The 26277-nt window shown below is 37.3% G+C and overlaps 1 protein-coding gene across 1 annotated transcript in view; it reads right to left on the bottom strand.

Moving 5' to 3' along the window:
* The window catches only part of chrm2a (cholinergic receptor, muscarinic 2a), a 114380-nt gene extending 96172 nt beyond the window's left edge, over nucleotides 1-18208 (bottom strand). The window contains exon 1 of the mRNA XM_066724607.1: nucleotides 18117-18208. The gene's annotated coding sequence lies outside the window, so the exon portion shown is untranslated. The remainder of the gene's footprint in view (nucleotides 1-18116) is intronic.
* Between the last annotated feature and the right edge of the window lie 8069 nt (nucleotides 18209-26277).

The raw sequence follows: 26277 nt of genomic DNA, 5'->3' as shown, positions 1-26277 counted from the left end.
TAAAATATACTACTACTGCTAAAAAAAATAAAAAAAAAAAAATAATAATAATAATAATAATAATAATATTAAATACCTCACATTATGAACCATGTCAGTGTCATCTAGGATTATAGGCATATTTAAGAAAGTTTACAAACGATAGGAGGCATACGACCCATCGTGCTTGTTTGGTGTCCATTAATACCTAAGTGATCCAAGGATCATATCTAGTCTATTATTTAATGTTCCCCAATTGTCAGCTTCAACCACATCGCTGGGGAGTTTGTTCCAGATTGTGACGACTCTCTGTGTGAAGAAGTGTCTTCTGTTTTCAGTCTTGAATGACTTGAATCCCAATTTCCATTTGTGTCCCCGGGTCTGTGTGTCCCTGCAGATCTGGAAAAGCTCCTCTGGTTTGATGTGGTTGATGCCTTTCATAATATTGAAAACTTGAATCAAGTCCCCACATAGTCTTCTCTGCTCCAGGGTGAAAAGGTTCAGTTCCCTCAGTCTCTCAGTAGGACATTCCCTTCAAACCTGGAATAATTCTGGTTGCTCTCCTCTGAACTGCCTCTAGAGCAGCAATATCTTTCTTGAAGTGTGGAGCCCAGAACTGTCCACAGTATCCAGATGAGGTCTAACTAGTGCATTGTACAGTCTTAACATTACTGCCCTTTTGTAAATCCTATACTTTTGACAATGTAAGTAACCCTTGTATTTTGTTGGCCTTTTTTATTGCTTCCCCACATTGTTTGGATGGGGAAAGTGATGCATCCACGTAGACTCCTAGGTCTTTCTCATGCAATACTTCTTCCAGTTATATTCTTTATGGCAAGACAAATTATCATTTAGAGATATCTCTCAATGCATTTAAAGATATCTTCAAATATTTAAAGCTATCTCTAAATCATTTAAAGATATCTATAAATGATTTAGAGATATCTGCAAACGATTTAGAGATATCTAAATAAGGTGCTTTTTAAAGATATCTCTAAATCATTTAAAGATATCTGCAAATCATTTAGAGATATCTGCAAATCATTTAGAAATATCTTCAAATAACATCCTGTTCATTTAGAGATATCTGCAAATCATTTCAAGATATCTTCAAATTACTTCCTGTATTTTGGCTGAGATTGTCACTTCCTGTTTCTTTATTCAGTTACATAGAAATTAATGAACAAGTTAACAGGAAGTGATAATCTTGGACTACATACAGGAAGTAATTTGAAGATATCTCTAAATGATTTGCAGATATCTCTAAATGAACAGGAAGTTATTTGAAGATATCTCTAAGTGATTTGCAGATATCTCTAAATGAACAGGAAGTCATTTGAAGATATTTCTAAATGATTTGCAGATATCTCTAAATGATTTGAAGATATCTTTAAATGATTTAGAGATATCTTTAAATATTTGAAGATATCTTTAAATGATTTAGAGATATCTCTAAATGATAATTTGGTTTGCCATATATTCTTCCCATAGTGTAATTATAGTGAACATTTGTATTACCTGTATGTAATACCTTGCACTTGTCCACATTGAATTTAATCTGTCAGGTGTCAGCCCACACCTCAAAATTATCTAATGCCTCGGTTCCACTGGCTTAAGCGTCCGTGCCATGCCATGCGGTGCCGGGCCATTGTACCAAGTCCGTCCCCTGTTGTGGGAGGAGCAGAGCGATTGTGGGTTTGGTTTGTGTTTCATTGTAAAAACAAAGAGCGAAAACAACACTACGAGCGATAGAGCCTGATGTGGAAAGGACTTTTGTGTCTGTTTTATTGTTTATGCTTTACATGATTCGAGACAGCATAATAAATACATGTTTCTGTTAAGAGATATTAGGAATAGCTAAACGTGATAGACAACATTATATTCAGACAATAAACAATAAACAATAAACAATAAAATGTGCAACGATAAAAATAAATATCTGCTATTTATTATTATTGTTATTGTTATTATTGTAATATAATGTATTTTAAATGGCACAACTTGACTCCCTTAACGTATTACTCTTACTACAGATTTGTAACTGCAAACACTTTTTGCCGTATTATTTTTAATTTACTTAGCAGACGTCCTTAACCAGGGCAAGTTACATTTGAAACAAAATACACGTTTCATGATTAATCATACAGTAACAGCAGCTACAATATAGCAGGTTATAATTTAACTAAAGTGTGTATGTTTCAGTCATGGCGTTTATGGACTTATGGATGCATTTATTAAACCAGTCCTTAATGTTTTACAGGGAAATCCAGATCTGCTGTATTTATTTATTCATTCATCTAACTTGTAAATGGGCCCATGTAAACTAAATCATGTTCGCCTCTCTGCGGGGCTGTTATACAAACCATTCACAGGACAACAGCGTGAAACACTGTCCAAATCATCTTATATCGCTCTAATTATTATCCTTCAGTTTATTTTTCTGTGAAATCCAAGTTTTTAATACACTCGGATATTAACTGTAAGCAGTTATTGTTTCTGTACGTGGATTTCATGCCATGCTGCTAATACAATTGTAATTTCTTTGTGATCCCACATGGCAACATAATATAGCTGATCTCCTCCCTGTCTGTCTACAAGTCAAGCTCACATCTCCACTTCTGAAAGTGAAGTATTTCCTTAGTGGGTCATGACGGACGCTTACGGCCACATCTGGCAGCAGTGGAAACACCCGTTTAAGCTTCTGGGGACACTTAAACGGGGCACTAGTCACTTTTAATAACCTGTGCTGCAGAGATTGTATCTGCTGAGACACCTATTTTTGTATCATATGCAAACTTGCTAACTATCCCAGAGTCCAGATCATTAGAAAATGCACAGGCCCTAATACTGATCCCTTTGGAACTCCACTAACATCCTCCAGTTAGAAGCAACTACTCATATCAACACCCTCTGTTTCCTATACATCAACCAGTTCATAATCCATCTACATACATTACCCTGAATGCCTACAGCTTCCAATTTGAGGATCAGTCTTTGGTGTGGAACCTTATCAAAAGCTTTCTGAAAAAGTATATCATATCATATGCTTTCACATGATCTACAGCTGCAGTTGCATGTTTAAAAACATGATCTACCTCATCTAAACCCATGTTGACTATCTCCAAGAATATGGTTTTCATTAAGATGCTCCTGTATTTTCTGTCTATATTTTTTTCAAAAACTTTAGTAATACATGTGAAACTGATTGGTCTGTAATTTCCTGGCTCAGTTTTGTCCTAGGAGTTTTCCAATCAGTTGGCACATCCCCTGTTCTAAGTGTCATTTGGAATATTTTAGTTAGCAGCCTATAAATAATTCCCCTAATTTATTTAAGTACTGTTGGAAATATACCATCTGGCCCAGGTGATTTGTTTGTTTTTAATTCTGCTAGTCCCTTTAGTACCTCCTACTCATTTATCCTGATCTCTCTTAGGGTTTGACTGGACTGATTGTTAACCTGTGGCATGTTATTGTTTTTTCTTTTGTAAACACCTCTGTGAAATACTCATTTAGAAGTAGAACATTTGGCACATCTTGTTCGTTTTCTAAGATACTTCTTTTTTTAGCCTTTACCTATTTCACTTCCTCCTTTATTGACCTCTTGCTGTTATAGTATTTAAAATAGCTCTCTGCTTCAGTTTTAGCTCCAAGAGCAATGTTTATTGTCATTTCCCTCTTTGCTTTCCTGATCCCTCTCTTAATATCTCTTTGTATTTCTATATATTATTTGTATTTTGTTTAATCTCTATCTGTTTTGTTTGCTCTATACAACATTTTATTTCTCTTGGTATCTTTTTCGATACTTCTATTAAACCATTTTGGCCATTGTTTACCATTTGCCATTTGCTCCAGTCTAACTCAGAAGTGCCGCCTCATACCTTCAAGGTTTGCTTTTCTAAAATTGTAGACCACTGTTTTAGACTTGGTCCTTGTTTTTAGAAAGAATGCCTCAAAGCTAACCATATTGTGATCACAGTTTGCCATTTGTTCTCTAACTAGTGTCCCTCTGACTCTATCTTGGTCATTTGAAGAGATCAAGTCAATGCATGCGCTCTCTCTGGTTGGTTCCCTGACAAATTGAGTTAGAAAGCAGTCATTTGCCATCTCAACCATTTCTATTTCTGCTTCTGTAGTCCCAACTGGGCTTTCCCAGTATATGTTTGGGAAATTGAAATCCCCCATTATAACAGCCACATCCTAGCTACATGCAGTCCTGATTACATTGTACAATGCAACATCTTTCTGAATATCTGAGTTGGGTGGTCTGTAACACACTTCTACCACTAATCCTCCAGATTTTGTATTCAAAAGTTTAACCCACAAGGATTCTGTTTCGTTACTAGGATCTAATTTGAGTTATTCTGCCTCAATGTCATTTTTCACATATAATGCTAAACCACCACCTCTTCAATTATGCCTGTCTCTCCTAAACTGTGTGTATCCCTTAAACTTCATCCCCATCATTTTCTGTAAACCATGTTTCTGTCACTCCTACAACATCATAGTCACACGCCAGCACTGTGGCTTCTAGGTCTAACATCTTGTTCCTTATACTCCTGTACACTCCTGGATTATAAGTAGTTCTGAATAAGGATGTTTAAATAAACAAATAAATAAATAAAGCGAGGTCTCTCCTGAATAAATTGGTTGCTTTGCTCAGCTATAGGCAGGGATAGTGGCAAAGCTTTAAAATCCTGTCCCATCTCAATGATTCCTTTTAAATATGGAGCCATACTGTCACACTGCCAATTCAAGTAATTATTATCTGCTGTGCTGTGGGCAAGAATAATAGCTGTAGTCTTTTCAGCTTTCTGGTAAGTGTTGAAATGTCACATACTGAAACAATAGAGCTCTCCTTTATTGAAATTTACTTTAATTTACAGTTACTAAAATTATAGAATACAACAGTAAACTCACAGATACTTTACTTACACACTCCTACTAACACATGTATACAGTTCCCCTTTAAGCTATAAGCTATTAAATACACTCAGCCAGTGGCAAATTAAGATTATTATTATTATTATTACAATTTTAGTACATTTGTACCATTGTACAGTCCATGGGTTCCTTCAAGAAATTATTAGATGATTAACTAATACAAAATTAAAAACATGGCCTGTCTCTTTTATTTTTTTCTAATCAGTTTGTTCTTGTGGGTATATATATATAAGTATGTGTCTGTTATTACATATATTCTGCCCATCTGTAAGAAATATGTTACATATGTTGCAGTGTCTGTACAGTAACCATTTCTTTCCTTCTGTTCTTACTCATGAATGATTTAATATTGTTTTCCTTCCTTGCTGCAAACTGGCATCAGTATTTTATTTGCTATATCTGGGGGTATTGCCTCATTTAAATTTGAACTGATTTAAGCTAAGGTCACACTACATGATTTTTAGGCAGATTTTAGACCGATATGTCCCTCCCGACAAATCTACACTGATCGTGACGACAAGCAGCTGGTTGGGGTACGTCCCCGCTACTGATGATCGTGTAGTGTGAAAGGGTCAACGATGCAATCTCTTGCCCTCCGAGCCAATCCTAAACTAGTCGGAGCCCCTACAATTTCATTAAATATGTTTAATAATTATAACTTGATTGGCACTGATTGTGTAGGGTGACGTGATCAGCGTCACACAAAGACCGGCAGCAACCAATGAGAGTTGAGCTGTGGAAGAATGGAAAAATAAACATGACAAGAGTATTTGATTTTCATAAGTATTTATTCAAATACTTCAAATAACAATGGTTGTTTTGGGGCAGGGGTATTTGGGAAGCTGATACTGATTACATTTTTGAAAGGCACAACAGAATCACACACACAAAGCAGACTAACACCATTAACCTGTGAATTGCTTCGCTTGTCCTCCAACATGGCAGCGACAGGTATTTGTGACGTCACACGTGTTCGCTCTATTGCCCTCACCTCCCCAGCCATCTCTTCACCCACTACGGCAAGTCAAATTATCATTTACAGATATCTCTAAATGCATTTCAAGATATTTTCAAATATTTAAAGATATCTCTAAATCATTTAAATATATCTTTAAATGAATTAGAGATATCTGGAAACGATTTAGAAATCTCTAAATAAGGTGCTTTTTAAAGATATCTCTAAATGATTTAGAGATATCTTTAAATGATTTAGAGATATCTTTAAATGATTTAGAGATATCTGCAAATCATTTAGAGATATCTTCAAATGACGTCCTGTGGGTCCATGACAATTCGTCGTCCCCATCAGTATATGTTCTCCACTTAACTCCATGAGTGCATTCACTTATTGTAGAGTCACAGAACACACATGTGTATATATATTATTATTATTATTATTATTATTATTATTATTATTATTATTATTATTATTATTATTATTATTTCTTAGCAGACGCCCTTATCCAGGGCGACTTACACAATATAATATAGTAGGCTATATAAATATATATATAAATACACACACACACCTATTTTGTATTATTTATTATTATGTATGTTTTTAATTGATACATTAATTTGAAACAATAACCCCAATAATTAAGTTTCATACAATTTATCATGACAGCTGCCAGCGACGTCTGCAGGATACTTAAAATAGGTTTAATATAAAAGTCACATATCAGTTGGTGCGGAGGTTAGGAAATAACACTGGGAACTAGGTGATCAGGGTTAGATTCTCGATCTGTACTTATTTTCTTATGTGTACATTATTATTATTATTATATTTTAAATATATAATTTCCTGGAGTTAAACGGTATCAGAGTAGAAATAACAATTGGAAGGCTTTTGAAAATACAGTGCTTACATATGGAGGGTCAGTCCTTCAGACAAATATAATTTATTAATTTGTTATTTTTTCACTTAAGCGTTACATTTAGTGCATATGTGGATGTCTTATTATTATTATTATTATTATTATTATTATTATTATTATTATTATTATTACTGATTTATTACATTAATGCTGTGTTGGAGATCCCCAAGACAAAGGATTTCAGATCAGTCGTTAAGTGTGTGTCCCCCTTTTCTTAAACGATCGTGTAGTGCGCACTCCTTCACGACACAAAATACATAAATTCAGTGAGAAATGGTCGTTAAGTGTGAGCTGCCCACCGTTCTCAAAATCTGGTCGGATTGTGAAATTATGTAGTGTGACCCTAGCATAGACTGTTAACAATTAAGGAAAACTTTCTGAATAAAAGGTGATACATTTGCATGCCCTGTCGAAATGAGACAGATACATCCAGCATCACCATCACCAGTGATGTATTTAAATATAAATTCTTGACATAGTTATATTATATAGAATATACATTATAATTGTCTGTGCACAATATGTTTTATAAATGTAAATCAGTGACGTGTGGATGGTACATGTTTAAGTTTACAGTAGGTTTAGTCTGTTATGAGATTATTAAAAGCTTTACTAAATAAATGCATTAAATACTTAGTGTCCTACATTTTTTCATGCCATTCTCTTTCACAAATATTCACACTCTAGATTTCAACTGAGAATATTTCATTAACATGCAAATATGTCTGTGTTGAGTGGAACATATTTGAATTGTCTTGCCAGGTATAGGTTATTCAGCCTCTGAAGCTTCACTTCAGCCTTCATATCAACCAAAGTCATTGTTGTGGTCTGGTGCTCATCTGAGAGCAGGATGTGCTGCTTCACAGCCTAATCTTTGCCTTTTTGCTAGACATTCTTCTCAAATGGACGCCTTTACATATTTATAGATCATTAAAGTGAAGCTGAGACAATTAAAAAGTACAAACGCAGAAAACAGATATTAAAAAGGAAAAATGAATACAAATTTCTATATTCATACAGTACTAGAAAAATTCTAGCTCTTAGAATATTGAGTGGTTATAAATAAGTTATATGTCTTAGTATATGACTGTTGCACAAGTTGCAATCGCATTGTTGTGAAGCTCATTTGAAACTTGGATATGCACACAATTGTTTTACTTCAATTAATATTGTTACCCATAGTAATTCTTAAGACAGCAAAAAAACTGAATTTGAAATTGCAAAATGGGATATGGAAGAAGCACGATGTCACACATACAAGGGCCCAGATAAAATCTTTACATTGATATACCCACAATATAGTCAAGAAAAATGATGCTTACCCTTGAAAAAGTCAACAATCCATCAACAATGTATTTTGGTTTATGAAGTTTGCCTAGGACTAACTGGGTTGATGATATCAGACATTAATCAAATTGTGACACTTCACATTCAAAAGTTTTGAATGCCCCCATTATATATATATATATATATATATATATTAGTTCCAGTAACTTGTGTCTAATCGATGCATTACCATGGCAAAATGATTTGCTCTTTTATTTCTGCTGTCACTATCTCTATTTAAAGTTGCGATTAGCAGTGCTTATCTATGTCCGTTTCTCAATTAAATCAAAGAGATCTGATGACAAATCACACATTTATTAATAACTGTTTTCCATTAAAATGACATATTAAATTGCTTCAGGTGATAATACACTTAATAAATTAATCAACTAGTCAATGTGTGTTACATAATTCCTCCCATGAAAAGAGCAAAACTCCTTAGCTGATCAGAGATGCAAAGTTCTCACAGGAGAAAAAGAGTAGTATCTGTTGAGCACCTAACCTAAACAGCCATTTAATTGCTGTTTAATCTATTAGTTATTGTAAACAATTACCCAAAGTTAAACCTAAAAAATAATGTATTTGAGAGATTTGTGATGCTTTTATATTAACATCATTATGGGGAAGAATATTCATAACAATAATAACACAAGGCATGAGAAAGTCAAGTTATTCAGCTTTACACTTTCTGTGATTTTTTTCAGGAGAATATTTAAGGGTGGCTTTTTAACACCTTGGTATACTTCCTGGAACAAAAATAGTGAAATAAATAAATATTGAATTAATACATTTGAGTACACTTTAACAGAAAAAACATTTTGCATTGTAAAGAAAATGTTGGTAATAATTTAAACCCAGTTTTGTCTGTTATGAAAAGCAATATATATATATATATATATATATATATATATATATATTTACAGTGGGGGAAAAAAGTATTTTTGATCCCCTGCTGATTTTGTACGTTTGCCCACTGACAAAGAAATGATCAGTCTATAATTTTAATGGTAGGTGTATTTTAACAGTGAGAGACAGAATAACAACAACAAAAATCCAGAAAAACGCATTTCAAAAAAGTTATAAATTGATTTGCATGTTAATGAGGGAAATAAGTATATAACCCCTTCGACTTAGTACTTGGTGGCAAAACCCTTGTTGGTCAGACGTTTCTTGTAGTCGGCCACCAGGTTTTTCTCAGGAGGGATTTTGTCCCACTCCTCTTTGCAGATCCTCTCCAAGTCATTAAGGTTTCGAGGCTGACATTTGGCAACTCGAACCTTCAGCTCCCTCCACAGATTTTCTATGGGATTAAGGTCTGGAGACTGGCTATGCCACTCCAGGACTTAAATGTGCTTCTTCTTGAGCCACTCCTTTGTTGCCTTGGCTGTGTGTTTTGTCATGCTGGAATACCCATCCACGAACCATTTTCAATGCCCTGGCTGAGGGAAGGAGGTTCTCACCGAAGATTTGATGGTACATGGCCCCGTCCATCGTCCCTTTGATGCAGTGCAGTTGTCCTGTCCCCTTAGCAGAAAAACACCCCCAAAGCATAATGTTTACACCTCCATGTTTGATGAGGGGATGGTGTTCTTGGGGTCATTCCTCCTCCTCCAAACACGGCGAGTTGAGTTGATGCCAAAGAGCTTGATTTTGGTCTCATCTGACCACAACACTTTCACCCAGTTCTCCTCTGAATCATTCAGATGTTCACTGGCAAACTTCAGACGGGCCTGTACATGTGTTTTCTTGAGCAGGGGGGCCTTGCGGGCGCTGCAGCATTTCAGTCCTTCACGGCGTAGTGTGTTACCAATTGTTTTCTTGGTGACTATGGTCCCAGCTGCCTTGAGATCATTAACAAGATCCTCCCATGTAGTTCTGGGCTGATTCCTCACCATTCTCATGATCATTGAAACTCCACGAGGTGAGATCTTGCATAGAGCCCCAGACCAAGGGAAACTGACAGTTATTTTGTGTTTCTTTCATTTGCGAATAATCGCACCAACTGTTGTCACCTTTTCACCAAGCTGCTTGGCGATGGTCTTGTAGCCCATTCCAGCCTTGTGTAGGTCTACAATCTTGTCTCTGACATCCTTGGACAGCTCTTTGGTCTTGGCCATGGTGGAGAGTTTGGAATCTGATTGATTGATTGCTTCTGTGGACAGGTGTCTTTTATACAGGTAACGAGCTGAGATTAGGAGCACTCCCTTTAAGAGAGTGCTCCTAATCTCAGTTCGTTACCTGTATAAAAGACACCTGGGAGCCAGAAATCTTGTTGATTGATAGGGGATCAAATACTTATTTCCCTCATTAACATGCAAATCAATTTATAACTTTTTTGTAATGCATTTTTCTGGATTTTTTTATTGTTATTCTGTCTCTCACTGCTAAAATACACCTACCATTAAAATTATAGATTGATCATTTCTTTGTCAGTGGGCAAACGTACAAAATCAGCAGGGGATCAAATAATTTTTTCCCCCAATGTATTACTTATATTTTATTATTCATTTATTATGCGGCCCTGCAATGGACTGCCATCTCATCCAGGGTGTACCCTGTCTTGCACTCTGTGTCTACTGGGTTAAGATAAATGTGCTGATTTAAACTATGATAACTGTAATACACATTTTGTATGCTATGATTTACTTTTGTGAGGAACAGGACTGTACTCATTTAATCATTTTAATGGCAATTGTTACAACCAAATGTATTTACCTATACAGTAGCCAATAAGGTTTGTGAAGCCAGTATTATAGGAATATGACATTTGCACAACACATTAGACCCCTATACCAGTTGCTAAGCAACCTGGCTCACAGTTTAGTATGTAATAATAATACATTGTGAAGATCATTATATGTTTATAAATAGAAAAACCTGCATGGTAGTTTAAAGAGAGTATTCACAATTTTCTTATTGTATCCCTTTGCACTAAAGCACAACCTCCAAAATGTCTGATAAATCCAAATTGTAGCGATGTGAATGGTATCCAATGAGTCTTTCTTTTAACTCAAAGAATTACCCAACAGCACACTTACTAGTTAATTAATCTTAATCAATGCTGTATATTACAAATGATTCATAAATGTGTGGTTCATCATTAGATCTCTGTGATTTAATTAAGAAATGGACATGGATTAACAACATGGTTTACAAAAACAAACATGCAATGATCCACATACATACAGTATATACAAAACAGTACAAAGTTAACATCACCATAAACTAAAAAAATATCTGCACATTACAGTGAATAAAATTAATATATAAGACAAAATCAGAGTGTTCTACATTTGTAATCTAAATAGATGTGTATTATGTAGATGTCGAAATGTAGTAAGACACTCTGCATTTCAAAAACTCAGCTGCTGTGGGGCAAAAGGCAAGCCCGACAATTTTGACACCTGAAGGGAAGGCATAACTAATGGCTATATAGAAGAGGAGTTGAAAGGGTAAATGTGGATACAGGGAGAGATAAGAGTCTGGACATTGATAAGGAGCTGTTTGCTCAATCAATACAGGCAGCAATTGGAAGCCAGTGTTGAGTATGAATAGAGGAGTAACACGAGAAAAGAGATGGAATATTTCAATTTGCTGAAAAGGGTGAAAGACAGAGGAATGGAAGGCCAACCATTGATATCCAAGTTACAAACTATTATATATCACACATTTTAGTTAGTAATAATAATGGACAATTAGTAGATTGTATATTGAAATTTCAACTAACAAAATATATTAATTCCAAAAATAAGTAAGGCTTTTGTTGCAGATGGTGCTCGAGCTCGCTTATTGGGGTTAATGGGTTAATTTATTATTAGTTGATTTACATGGTTTTATTTTTGGGTTGTTTATTTTTCTTGGTTATTGTGTGTTCTAATTCACTATTGTGTTTATTATCACACTTGTAATGTCTTTTGTTTCTGCTTTCATTACCTTAATTAGTTGATTGATTGCACGGGGCATTTTTGCTTATTTATGAGCTGGTTAGCCCAAACGCAGGGCACCTGTAACACTGGGCATTTGTTTCCTGACCGACCAATCCTTGCACCTTTTCCCTTCCTCCCCACCTCTCTGAAAGAAAGGCAGTGGACTTTAAAAAGCCTGCCTGTGGAGCAGTAGCAGGATGGGTTCTCTTTTCTTCTTCCTTTTTGGAGAGATACAGGGGCGGGGGAGTGGGGCTGAAGCGGCACGGCACGGCACGGCACGGCACGGCACGGCACGGCACGGCACGGCACGGCACGGCACGGCACGCAAATGGTTGAAGAAGTGAAAAGCTGCTGTGGTCGTAAGGATTTCCATCTCCTTCTGGAGGCAGCGGCTGGAGCTGCGAAGACACCACGGATGCAGAGAGTTCGCCCTGGTTCGAGTTTCCCTCGCAAGTGGCCGGCGGGGATAGTGATCGTGACTGTGTTAGCAGGGAGGAAATGCAGAACTCAGAGTGGTGCGTGACTGTATCCCGGCCAAGGAAGGACTAAGGAGAATCTGCAGTGGACAATCGATTGGGGTACTGGGGATTTAGAGCTTGAGTTATTAATTAATAATTAAGTTTTTTTTTTTTTATTGTATTTTTTTTTCTTTCCCTTTGCCCTCAGATTAAAGGCATTTTAGAATGGCTTATATCATTTTATAGCTTAGCTCAAACTTTTGACCCTTTTGGGATATATGTGCAATGTTTTTGTAATAAACTACTGATTTCTAAACCACTTGCTGCTATTGGTGTGTGTGCCCGAGATTTGAGCCAGGCCTGTGCAGGGGGAGAAGGAGGTTGTGAGGTCCCCCTCCTCACTAATGATAAACCGGGGGTGGCGTAGGTGACACTTTCATTTAAAAAAATATGTTGCACAGATTGAAATAGGTTGTCTTTTAACACTGCTAATAAAAGGATAAATATAAGGAGCATTAATTTAATTAACTTCGCCTGATGAGGAAAACACATTCAACTCAAATAATGTTTATAGCAACAACAGAAATATTGACATTCTATTCATTCAAAAAGGGTGTGTTTTGGTCTATTTGGTCTGTCTATTTGAAACAGAAGGATACTTTTGATTATAATTTTAAATAAAATCATCCTTGTTTGCACTCCAAAGATATAATTAATTAATGCATTGTATATTACTCAAGACATCTCAAGACATATCTGTTCAGACTCTACTTGTAATCTAGTCATTTATTATCTTGTAAAATTGCACTGATTCAACATAACATTTTGACATACCCTTTGCTTTGCATTACTAATACTCGTATTGTTTAATTTGATTTCCCCTATGCCTCCTTTCCCTTAGCTCTTAATGATGACTGCACTTACTAGCTTTTACTATCTAGGACCTAGGAATACTAGATATATTTCCTATACAAGTGTGTATTTTGGAATTTGTAAATTGCATTATGCTTTGAACTGTACTGTACTTTTGCACTTTGTATTGCTCTTATTTGTAAGTCACCATGGATAAGGGTCTACTAATAAATAAATAAATAAATAAATACTACTACTACTACTAATAATAATAATAATAATAATAATAATAATAATAATAGTCTTCCTTGTTCATTATTATTGCAGCTTTGCATTTGCACACCTGCAACTATCTGTGCCATTTTGGGTGTGCTGAAATAAAATAACCAAATCATCTTTTGTAGAATTACTATTAGGAGAATACTCTTTACAATCATAAAAATAATCTTTAAAATGTCCCTTTTGACCATTTCAAAATAAAGCTGAGGTAAGAGAAGGGATATTTGGGATAGTAGTACACCACCCAACCCCCCCCCCCCCCTAACACCATGATCACAAGGACACTTCTATAAATGAATTATTTTAAACTTTAACTTATATATATTGCAGCAGTGTGGCAAATATCACTCAGAACCAAAGAAAAAAACATCAGCACTCTTACTATATGTTGATAGATACAGATAGATATACAGATCACAAGACTCAAGGCTGGAAGGAAGTAAATAGCTGCAAGAAAGCCAACAACCAATTGAAGAAAAACACACATTGTATCACTATCCTTTTCTGAACTTTTTAACAAAACACTGAACAAACCCATGTCTTTAACTGGTGAGAGTCCTGAAGCAAAACACAAGACCAGTACAGACACACAAGTGATCATCAAACATGAACAGAAGTGGGAAAAAAATAGAGTAAAATAATATATTGTGACACAGTGCTGGGCAGGGCAGGTCAAGTCTGCCCTGAATGGCACTACATCCCCCAGAGGCCTCGGCGGATGACTCACTCTGGGGGAAAGACATAACATGCAGAACTCCCCCCATTGGCCGGCTCCTGCATAAAAGCAGTAAACAAGCAGATTTTGTTGTTGGGAAGGAAGGAGGAGAGCCTGGGTGGAGTGAGGAGACAGTGAGAGAACCAGACAGGAAGAAAAAAAGCAAACAAAATAAAGAAAGAACAAATGAACCAACTTTGGCTATTGAACTTGACCCTGATCGTAGACTGTGGACTTTGGCATGGCTGCTGGTTTGTTTGTGTTTTTGTTTTGCCTCACCAGGTCACTGTACATAATAAGCATACACTTCCTTCACTCTATTGCCCTTCCATATTTCAATAAGTGGAAAGAATTACCAGTTATGATAAAAAATATACTGTGCATTACACATACAAATGTGTTTTTATCTGCCCCACTCAATGCTTTTTATTTTTTTATTTTAACTTTCTCCAGGCCTGCTTTTTTGTTTATTGAAGAAAATGCATTCATATTTATGTATTGATTAAATAATTAAAAGGCAGTCTGTTCATACACAGCTGTACTGCAAGCATTATGTTCATCTTTGTTTAGTCCATTAACCAGCTTTACATTTTCCTATGGGAATGATAGTCCATTAACCAGCAACAGTTATGATTTTTTCTTATACAAATAAATAAATCTGCATTTGTTACTATTATTACAGGAATCCTAAACAATTGTTCTTTTCTATGACTTTTTATTGTGGTATAGCTGTGATGTGGTATTCCAATTACATTTTGTTTTCTGTGGTTATGTATTTATATTAGCTATATTGTATCCATCTGTTTTATTTTTGTTTATAATGCTCAGATATAATGTTCGACCATACCATAGGCTTTATCCCTTTAACCATGTATCAATTTTACTTGAAATCCACAGGCTAAACAGATCATGGGCATGTGAATGACATGGGGAAAAAGATCACCTCTATAGTGTTAAATTACTATAACTGTTCAATATAAGTCCTGTATTGATTGAAAACGTACCTAAAATGCATTATGACATTGCAAAGCTCAAAGATAAGCATATCCCTGAGAATGGTAGATATGCCATACAGATATTTTATGTATATCCATAAGTCTCCAAAGGTAATGCACTGTTACCCATCCAGAAGTTGGTAGTACAGGTAGTGATATGTCATAGACTCCACTCAATAAAATACAGCCTGTGAACAAATTAGTTTTGAGCCACTTAATATCAATAATTTGTTATGTGCTTTAACTGTAAGTTACAACTCTACTGTACTGTACTGTACAAGTGCTGAAATTACAAAATTGAAATGAAATAGCCAGATGAGATAATGAAAACTGTACAGATTAATCAAAACTGCTGTAAAGTATGGAGTACCACAGGGATCAGTCCTAAGACCTATACATTTTTCATTATACATGCTCCTTTTAGGTGATATTATTCAATTACATTTTTCACAACTATGCAGATGACACATAACTATATTTGTCAGTAAACCTGAAGAATACCATAGACATGGAAACACTGATCTGTTGTCTGCCTGAGATTAAAACTTGGATGACAATACATTTCCTTATGCTTAATTCTGGTAAGACAGAAGTCCTAATTTTAGGGGACAAAAATCTAAATGTTCATCATGCACTGACAGAACTGAGTAATGAAAACTTTGATTTCACCCCTAATGAGATGGCACAGAACCTGGGTGTAAGGAAAAAAACACTTTGAGGATTCTGTACAGGCTATCCCTATTACTTCTTCCGTTTAGTACTACTTTTTTTTTCACCTGCATTCATAGTAAAAATAAAGTATTTTAATGGAGTGGTTGCTAATGGGAAAAGACTGAACCTATCCTGTTTGAGCTGTGTGTGAAGACTGAGTCTACTTTAAAAGATGGATTCGGTCGTGAGTTGCTGAGAATAGGTGACAGTGCCGCTCTCTGGAGGTGAGTTCAGCAATGATTGACTGGGATCTCTCAGTCATACACAGAAATTAATACTATTAATAATGGCAGATTGGAACATTAAGTTAATAACGTATATTTTATTCAAATGTACCAGATGAATGACTAAAACAGTCTTATTAAATAGTATGAAGAGAAATCTAGTTTTCTTTTTTTTTATTGTGATGCTAACATTAGCAAACTTAGATACTAGTACTGTTAACTATATTAACTATAGCTTCTTATTAAATAATGTTACTCTTCTGTCTTCAGCGATTCAGCATGTCACGGTCACTTATAAGGGAAAGTCGACTTTCAAGGCCTTAAAGATCGAGTTGCAGTTGTTCCTTTCAAACTTAGTATTCATCTAACGCTAGTGCTGAGGCTGCAGAGAAACACAGAGAACTGCCAACAGAAGTTTGGGCATTGTTTTTTCATGTTGAAGCTCTTGACAGGTGGCTGTTGTCCCCGTTTCCTCAGCCTAAGCAAAGATAAGTTTTGGTGCCCTGAGAAGGCTCAAGACCTGGCTGAGTCAGTGCACTCGATCTAAATTTAAAATGGGAGAGAGAAGGACATTTTCTATTTTCTAGAAATTCTTCACTTCACTGTATTTCACTGACTGAAGCATGCAGAGTTACGGTGGCTCAAATGTGTCATGAGGCTGAATGAAATAATGGTTTGTAAATAGATAGACAATGCAGACACGTGTGGCGTTGCACTGGCACTGGCAGAATCGCAGAATTCAGGGGCTTTGTTCCGCTATTCTGAAAAAGTAGGAGTCTTCAGTTTTATTGTTCAACCAAACAGTAGAACTAGTTACTACAGAAATAAAAAATAAAGGTGGTATTAATAAATATTAGTAAATACACAACACAAACTGAATAAAATAAAGATTTAAAAGATGGGTGTGCAAATTACATTGCAAATTGTTTCATTGTTATAAAGTTTCCGACTTCAAAGCCCGACTTTAAAAGGAGCATTTGAAATACACTTTTTAGATTCAAATACATATTTTAAAGAACTGTATATAAATTAATCAGTTGTTATTGTTGTTTTTAAGTGATTTCAGTGATGTTGTGTGTGGAGGTTCTGTGACAAAAATACTAACATGACTGTCTGGCTTTAACGATGATCGCATCGGAGCTGCAATGTACACTATTTGTTTTAAAAAAATCTTAAATGCAGCATCACAAGCTTTTAATCACAAACAATAAGGTCACCAACAGAAGATTGTCATCAAATTTTCTTTTGGAAATCATTACTTAAGCTGTGCTAAAAACAAATAGCGTTTTAATAAATAATACATAACAGATACAGTACGTATTCAATTCAATAGCTACATAAATAAAACCTGATCACTTACTGACTCATTTGATTTAGATCGAATACTTCTTAATGTCCTACAACAATTCCAAAACAGCCTTTAATTTAATCCTAGTTATAGCCACGGCAGTTGTAGTCTTTTCAACTCTTTAATCTCAGCCCATTTTATCGATAAGTCCGGCTACATGGTTGTAACTAAGCCGGCTTCCTATAGAAACTATAGAACTATAGGCATCACTCTGTCGGCTTGTTTCCATAGGGTGTGTTCATGTCCTGCAGACTTTTGTCATTCTGCAAGGAATCTGACCATTTAGTCAATGAATGTTCAGATTTTCGTCTGATTCGAGTGACTTCAGAGCTATGAATACAAACACACTTCTTAGTATAACAATACTAAATACTGAAACACAAAAAGCCCACAATGATACAAAATAGATGAAAAAAATGCCCTAATGTATTTTCTGGTTTATTAGGCTATGAGGATTCTAACTTAAAATTAAACTTTATACTCACAGCACTGCTCATGGAACTGCTCAAGCAGGATTCGAACCCGGCTCTCCTGCACTACAGTGTAGACTTTACCGCATCCCTCATCAGACAGGCTTCAGAATTGCTACATTAAAAATAAAAGTTGTTATTATCAATACATTATTTTTCATCTGAAAAAATATTTTATTTGTTGCAAGTTATAATTCTGCTTGTAATGCAACACTGCTACTAGGCATCAGGGGGCCCCCTAGCCCCTCGGGGCCCCACATAATTGCGTGTTTTGCATGTTGGGAAACCACGCCACTGCTCAGACCTGTGCTGTGGTATGTCATGTACATAAAGAAAAACTGGACCTTTTGAATAAAAATGGTATCTGCAGCAAGGAATGTTTGGCTCCAAATAATAGATGGAAACGGATGTTTCACCCAAAACCAGTTAGCCTTCAGGCAGTGATGCTGGGGTCAGTCAATTTATGTTTGTAGTTATTTTTCTTTTCGTCTTCTTATTTCTATCATTTTTGTATTGTTTTTTTTTTTGGATGGGTTGGTGGTGGGGGGCAGCATCCCCACCAATATTGGAGAAAAATCTACACCCTTGAATATATGTCATATATTCTGCACTACTACAGCCTACAAAGAACTTGTAAATTATGCTCTATGTGGTTTTGATTTTATTTGTCCATTGACATCGGTGGAACATTTCTCTGCTGGTTTCATTTTGTAAAAGAGATTTTCTGCTCCTGCCTGCACCATTGACTTATAGAAAATTAAGTCAGCTTCCAGATTCAGCTGGGTGTGGGCTCAATGCAGTATCTATATTTTGTCCACACATTAATAAATACTTCAAGCTGTGTTTATGGTCATCCATTGGAACTAACTCAATGGTGTCTTTGAATATTGCATATAATTTATCAGACTGCTTTCCATAGTCCAGAGCAATTGTCCATTGCTCATCTTTTATCCATGGTTTAGTTTATATTTAAAACTAAAATGTAATCATCTAAGAATATTTCTACTAATCACCTTATATGTTTTAGTTATTTTTATACATACATGAACAGTGTGCCAACAATTCCATATTCAGCCTTTCCTTTTCAAGATATTGAAAGCAATTCTATCATGCATTATTCATGTTTGCTAGCATTTTGAAATGGAAAAAGTCCTTGATTCAGAGCATGCTGAATCAAGAAAAGCACAGATAAATCCAAATGTATCAGTCACAGTGCGTGTTTGGAAAGAGATTTTGTGGTAGAATAGCGGGAGTAGCTTGGGTAAGAGAAATAGAAGGAAAGGATTCCTTGGGGAACAAAAAACCTTGCTGAATTGAAAAAAAAATCAATTTGACTTGACCAGAATAATCTGTAAATCTTAAAAAAGAAAATAAAATAAATGGTTGAGGATAATTACAATAACAAATGTTCAATCATCCAACCTAAAGCAGTAAGTTAATGTTATCTAGTGTTATCCAGACTTGAAAGTGTCAGTAAATATACAAAAGAAAAATTGCACACACATAAAAAAAAAAAAACATCTGAGTTTAATGCAATGAAACTGGATCTAAAAAACAAATAGATACCAAAGCAAACATATAAAAAAGGGCATAATAAAAACAATAAGAAAATTGCTATAAATACATTTGAAAATCTAATAAGTTGCCTAATTTCAAGAAAGAAAGAAAAAAAAGAAAGCTAAAGGGGTATAGAGTAAAACCAAAATTAACAAAATTAATTTTATTTCTGGGTACTAGATATTCCACCATTTACATTTCTTTTTTTTTCCAATTCAAAGTAGATTAAGTACATTGAAAATGAAATTGTTCTTTGCAGCAGTTGCCTTCCTTGTATACTAGCTATTAATGTTCTTGTTAATTACCAGCTTTTCAGGAGCTTGGAAAACACCCTGGCTGTCAAAGAGACAATCAAGCATTTTCCTTGGCAAAAACAACGCACTAGATTAGACAAGTATAATAGTTCAGACAAACAGGTCGATGGAGTTCATATCTTGACATTTAGAACCAAATTAAACTGAAGAGGGAAGCAATCTAGTCGCAGTGTGGGAACCTCTCATTAAAACCAGGTGGTTATATAAAGCTGCTCAGCTCTGCAGTGGCCATGCTCACTAACTTATCATGCAGAAACACATGCACACCACTTGTTTCAATCAGAAACAAATGGGCTTTGTCGATCAACACCAACTCTCAAGTGTCTTTGTTTCCAACAAGTTATATTATTCAGGAGGTGCCCTTCAAGAAAACCAAATAATTGCGCTTGATCTAAGCAGTAAAATGGAATTAAAACTGCACACAGGAATGTTGTTGAACAGTTGAAATGTTCAAATGGCTCTATGGCATTTAGATGTATTTTAATGACATAATGTAGCATATACACCATATTACCACAATTGATGGGACAAGCCTCACTCTTCCAATAATAGTTTGTGTGCTACTACATTTTCCAAGGCACTGTTAATAAAAGTGAAACATTCCATATTAGCGCCTCTGACAAACAGCATACAACAAATGTATATAATACACACTTCTACCTAATATAATCAAATTATTGTTTGACCACAGCATTTTACATCTTTATAAAATAGATGGTGCAGTTCCCTGAAAACAAAACAATGCATTCTCCAAAAATAATACATCAGACTATTACTATAGTTCATAAAATAATAATACATTAAGGTGTACAAGGTATGCTCACTGTGTATGGGCCAGGCCCAGGATTTATCTGTTTTAATTGTACTGCCAAAACACATTTCCTTAAATGCTAGAAATATTGTATTAATTGGATGCCAAGAGTAGTACCAAATGAGAGGACATAAACAATAATTTGGAATCTGACATGACTCAATCACTCGCAATGCAAGAAAAAGTAAAAAAGCTCATCCTGAGACCATCCCCATGATACAACAATGACTGAACATGCTTTTTATATACAAATAACCCAGTTATATGGCCATAGAGATTAACTGATGTTGAAAAGCAAAATATCATCAGGTGTTGTCAAACAAGCCAGGCTGACCATATGTCATTATATTCTGATTTAGCTAATTCCCTGAGAATCTTCTTCAAAATCACCAAATTGCTGGGAGAAGGTAAAGAAAGATTGGTTAGCATTGAGCAAGAGTAAAGGAGATGTATTTTGCAACTGGATAGTGGCACAAATTATAAAACAAGAGGAGTGGGTAGCAACAGTATTGTTACTGTCAATGTAGAAACTTGCAGCAGGCTCTGCAAGTTAGAGTGATCAATAGCCAACATGATAAGAAAATACAATCATAGGTAGAAAAGAACAGAGCTCTTCTAGAGAGACTTTTGGATGAAACATTATTCCTAGCATCTAGAAATGTGTCATTTCGAGGAAGCAGTTCCACAATTAACAATGATCACAATGGCAATTTCTTGGGTGTACTTGAACTAATATCACACTATGACGCTGTTGGAAAGAATTCCATGGACAGGAGTTTCAGTCAATCAGCTTTATTTCCGAATTAATTTACACAGAGACCCTGTGTCTGTTTAGGACCACAAGGCCTATTGATTTCCTGGTTATATAGTCTGCCAAAAGGGGCAATCTACAGGGGCAATCCCCTCTCTTTCTAATGGAGCAAGTAGAGATACATAAGGAAAAACAGCCAATAATACAGTTACACGGTTATGTATAATATTAAAGGTCTGGGAAAGTTTCACAACTTGTTTACGTCTTATACTAGAAGTTGCTCAATACCTGGTTTCAAGGTTTTGTTCTGACCGAATTTGGTGGGATCTCAGTTAAACTTTTCAATAACAAATGCTCACAAGATAATTAACAATAGGACAGTATGTTCCTTGTATGTAAGGAGAATCAATCTCCCACACACACAGAAGAAAAGCAATGATTATATGTATTCAGAAAAGCATTGATCATATTAAAAACAATGGTATACATATTAAAGAAAAGCATTGATCATTCGTATTAACCCTTCAGACCCCATTATGCATGATCACTTATCAAAGTGAGGAAAAGGGAGGAAAAAAATGCAAGCTCATTATTTATTCTGTGACAGTCGGAACTGCACACTACCCGTGATAATTGCTGAGAGAGAAAGAGCATACAGCTAACTCAAAACTATCACAAATTATCTCCAATCAACTGTGTCAGCACCAGTTAAACAACTTAGCTATACTGTCAATCGATGGTGAACTTACTCACAAAATATATGAACATAGGTTATAAAATAAATTTAAATAAATATTTCATAAGTGAAATTACAATTAGAAGGTTGTTTACAAGAAAAATTACATCCACATGTGCATGGTGTGCTTGCTCATGGGGGGGCTTCTTATAGGACTTAATATAGGCTTTCAGCTTAGAAACATTGAACATGCTCCTGTAGCCCTTTAACATATACAAAGAGGACCTTGATTCCTTCACTCAGAATATTAAACAGGGGCACAGTCTGACACAACTTGAACACTTAGCAGTCACCCTCTCTGAGCAGTGCTCCAGTATTAGCATAAATTATGGTTAATAGTTGTTTTGTACAACATTGTATGAACACAATATACCAACTAAGCATATTTTGAGAATTAATTTGCAATGCTTGTTTATTAGTTTGTTTTGGGGTTGTTATGGACATTGTATAGAAACTGAATGAAACACATTCTCATTGGCTGCTGATCCAAAACCCACTTTAAAAATAAATGTATAAATGGAAAGACATGTCTGTTCCTATGCAGCATGTCTCCACTGTGAGCTATGGCTGCTGTCCGCCCACAGACTTCATTTGGAAATGAGATGTTAGATCTTAAAGTAAACCAGCTTCAATGATGAAATTTTAATAAACAATACATAATGAATGGCAAATTCAAAAGCTTTGTTTTATTTGCAGAAACAGCATTCATAATCATTACTATATGCTGCAAGAAAATGTGCATGAAAACTGTTTTATGTTGAGCTTTCATTAACTAAAAGGCTGATTCTATAGTCTAACCTATTTTGTACATTGATAGTACTGTTTTAAAATAAAATATTCAAGTTCATAGTTTTGGTTAAAACCACTTTATACTCAGAACATTAATTTGAATGTGAAGAACCAGCCTACTTTTTCTTGCAGACATGTCTTGCTATTACATAAAACACCATCTTGTAGTGTATAAACACGTATTAAACATCACTCATCCTGCTTTATGCCAAACATATCTGGAATAAAATAGCTAAATCTGTGCAATATAATTTTAAAAAGAATAACATTTTAATAAAAAAATGTATGTCTTGTTTACTATTTACAACCCAGTAGGTTTAGTATTGTGTATATATACACTCACCTAAAGGATTATTAGGAACACCTGTTCAATTTCCCATTAATGCAATTATCTAACCAACCAATCACGTGGCAGTTGCTTCAATGCATTTAGTGGTGTGGTCCTGGTCAAGACAATCTCCTAAACTCCAAACTGAATGTCTGAATGGGAAAGAAAGGTGATTTAAGCAATTTTGAGCGTGGCATGGTTGTTGGTGCCAGACGGGCCGGTCTGAGTATTTCACAATCTGCTCAGTTACTGGGATTTTCACGCACAACCATTTCTAGGGTTTACAAAGAATGGTGTGAAAAGGGAAAAACATCCAGTATGCAGCAGTCCTGTGGGCGAAAATGCCTTGTTGATGCTAGAGGTCAGAGGAGAATGGGCCGACTGATTCAAGCTGATAGAAGAGCAACTTTGACTGAAATAACCACTCGTTACAACCGAGGTATGCAGCAAAGCATTTGTGAAGCCACAACACGTACAACCTTGAGGCAGATGGGCTACAACAGCAGAAGACCCCACCGGGTACCACTCATCTCCACTACAAATAGGAAAAAGAGGCTACAATTTGCACAAGCTCACCAAAATTGGACAGTTGAAGACTGGAAAAATGTTGCCTGGTCTGATGAGTCTCGATTTCTGTTGAGACATTCAGATGGTAGAGTCAGAATTTGGCGTAAACAGAATGAGAACATGGATCCATCACGCCTTGTTACCACTGTGCAGGCTGGTGGTGGTGGTGTAATGGTGTGGGGGATGTTTTCTTGGCACACTTTAGGCCCCTTAGTGCCAATTGGGTTTCTGACCATGTCCATCCCTTTATGACCACCATGTACCCATCCTCTGATGGCTACTTCCAGCAGGATAATGCACCATGTCACAAAGGTCGAATCATTTCAAATTGGTTTCTTGAACATGACAATGAGTTCACTGTACTAAACTGGCCCCCACAGTCACCAGATCTCAACCCAATAGAGCATCTTTGGGATGTGGTGGAACAGGAGCTTCATGCCCTGGATGTGCATCCCACAAATCTCCATCAACTGCAAGATGCTGTCCTATCAATATGGGCCAACATTTCTAAAGAATGCTTTCAGCACCTTGTTGAAACAATGCCATGTAGAATTAAGGCAGTTCTGAAGGCGAAAGGGGGTCAAACACAGTATTAGTATGGTGTTCCTAATAATCCTTTAGGTGAGTGTATATATATATATTTTTTGTGCTGCACATATTTATTTGAAGAAGTTATGTATGATAATGCTTTGCTGATAAAACAGGCAAAAAAGCCTTTAAACAGAGGTATTTAAGAATATATGTTATCTTTCAAGTCGGAAGCACTGCCCAAGGGGGAGGGGTTTCTGCGCACTTCCACGGTTTCAGTTTCGTTCACAAGAAGAGCCTTTTAAAAATAATAGTCGTGTTTATATAGTGCTATATATATTCCGACTGCTTGTTGTGTTGGTTTTTTTGTCCACAGGGCTTTTTCCAGGAGCGTTAGCAGCGGCAGTAAAATCCGTAAGATGCGTCGTAAGAGATCTCGCCCGCGTGAGGTGCTCCTCCGCCGGCTTGCGCCCGCACTACAGCCCGCAGCTGCAGCTGTAGGAGATCTCGCTCTCTCGGTTCGCCGAGAACGAGCACTGCAAGCCCTCCCGGTCCGTGCGTTCGTGCCTCGATTTTAGATCCCGCTACGGCTGGTGGTCTACTACCGAACTCCGCGTCACCCGGTGTCCCCAGAAACCCCGGCACACACGGTGTGGTTAAGCCTACGGGCCTACGCAGCGCTTGTATCCAGCACCTGGTGCTTGGTATACACAGTGTTCAGTCCGGCAACAGCAAGGTTGCGTGTGGTTGGTGTCGCAGCGCCCCCGTGTATATAAACGTTGCCGGGTGGAGACACACTTACAGCGGCGGGCCCACTAGGCTCTCCACTTGTTGCATAGGCGTTTCAGTTGTTGTGTGCCCCCGGTGCAAATGCTGATCGGCGCCTCTGCTGCACGTTTCCCTGTGCACGCGTGTGTGTGCTCAGTGCTCGGCGATGAGCTCCTCTCGCCCCCGCCACTGTGCCGCTTGTGGCCACCGCACCTTGCCCGCCTGGAATGGGGAAGTCTTATGCCCCATATGTCTGGGCACCGACACACTTGCTGGCACCGACAGCGGGCGCGATTTGGCCGCGACTTCCAGGTCCGCTACGGTGCGCCCGGAGGTCCGCCATCTTACCGGGCGCCGCCGCACTCCCCGCCGCGCCCGGCGACTCCCTACTCCGGCAAGTGACGGGGGGGCCTTGGGGGCGCTGGATCTCCGCATCTCCCCGAGCCCCTCCGTCCCCTCCTCTAGGATGGTAGTGCTAGGGACAGCCGTGCCTCCTGCGACGCTGCTGCGCCAGCTGTCGCTCCCGCACCTGAACATCCCAGGAGGACTCAGAGCTCGAGGCTGAGCTCATGGAGGAGGAGCTGGTCGCTCCCACCCCTCCTCCTCCATTGAGCGTGGACACCCCTCCTGCTCCCACGGGACAAGACAGGGAGTTCTGGGCAGTCATCCAGAGGGCTGTGGAGTCTCTTAAGCTCCCCTGGCCCTCTGATCCTGCCCCGCAGCGCTCCAGGTTCGAGAAGGGTCAGCACGCGCAGCGGCCCACACGGGCCCTCCCGCTGCTGCCTGACCTCCTCAAAGAGCTGAGGGCTACCTGGGACCATCCGGCAACAGTCCCCGCCCTAGCCAGGAGAGGGGAGGCTCATGCCAGGACCCAAGGCGCGGCAGAAGCGGGCTTGGTGGATTTTTCCCCATATAAATTCCACCATAGCCGCGCTGGTCTACCTACCTCTGCTGTCCGTGGAGCCACGCGACCTGGCCTGCCCCAACAGGCAGTGTCGCGTCACGGAGATGCTGCTCCAAAGGGCGT

Source organism: Amia ocellicauda, chromosome 15, assembly GCF_036373705.1.
Source record: "Amia ocellicauda isolate fAmiCal2 chromosome 15, fAmiCal2.hap1, whole genome shotgun sequence".
Classification (NCBI taxonomy): domain Eukaryota; kingdom Metazoa; phylum Chordata; class Actinopteri; order Amiiformes; family Amiidae; genus Amia; species Amia ocellicauda.
Note: the sequence above shows the minus strand (reverse complement) of the source record. Positions and strands in the feature narration are given on the sequence as shown.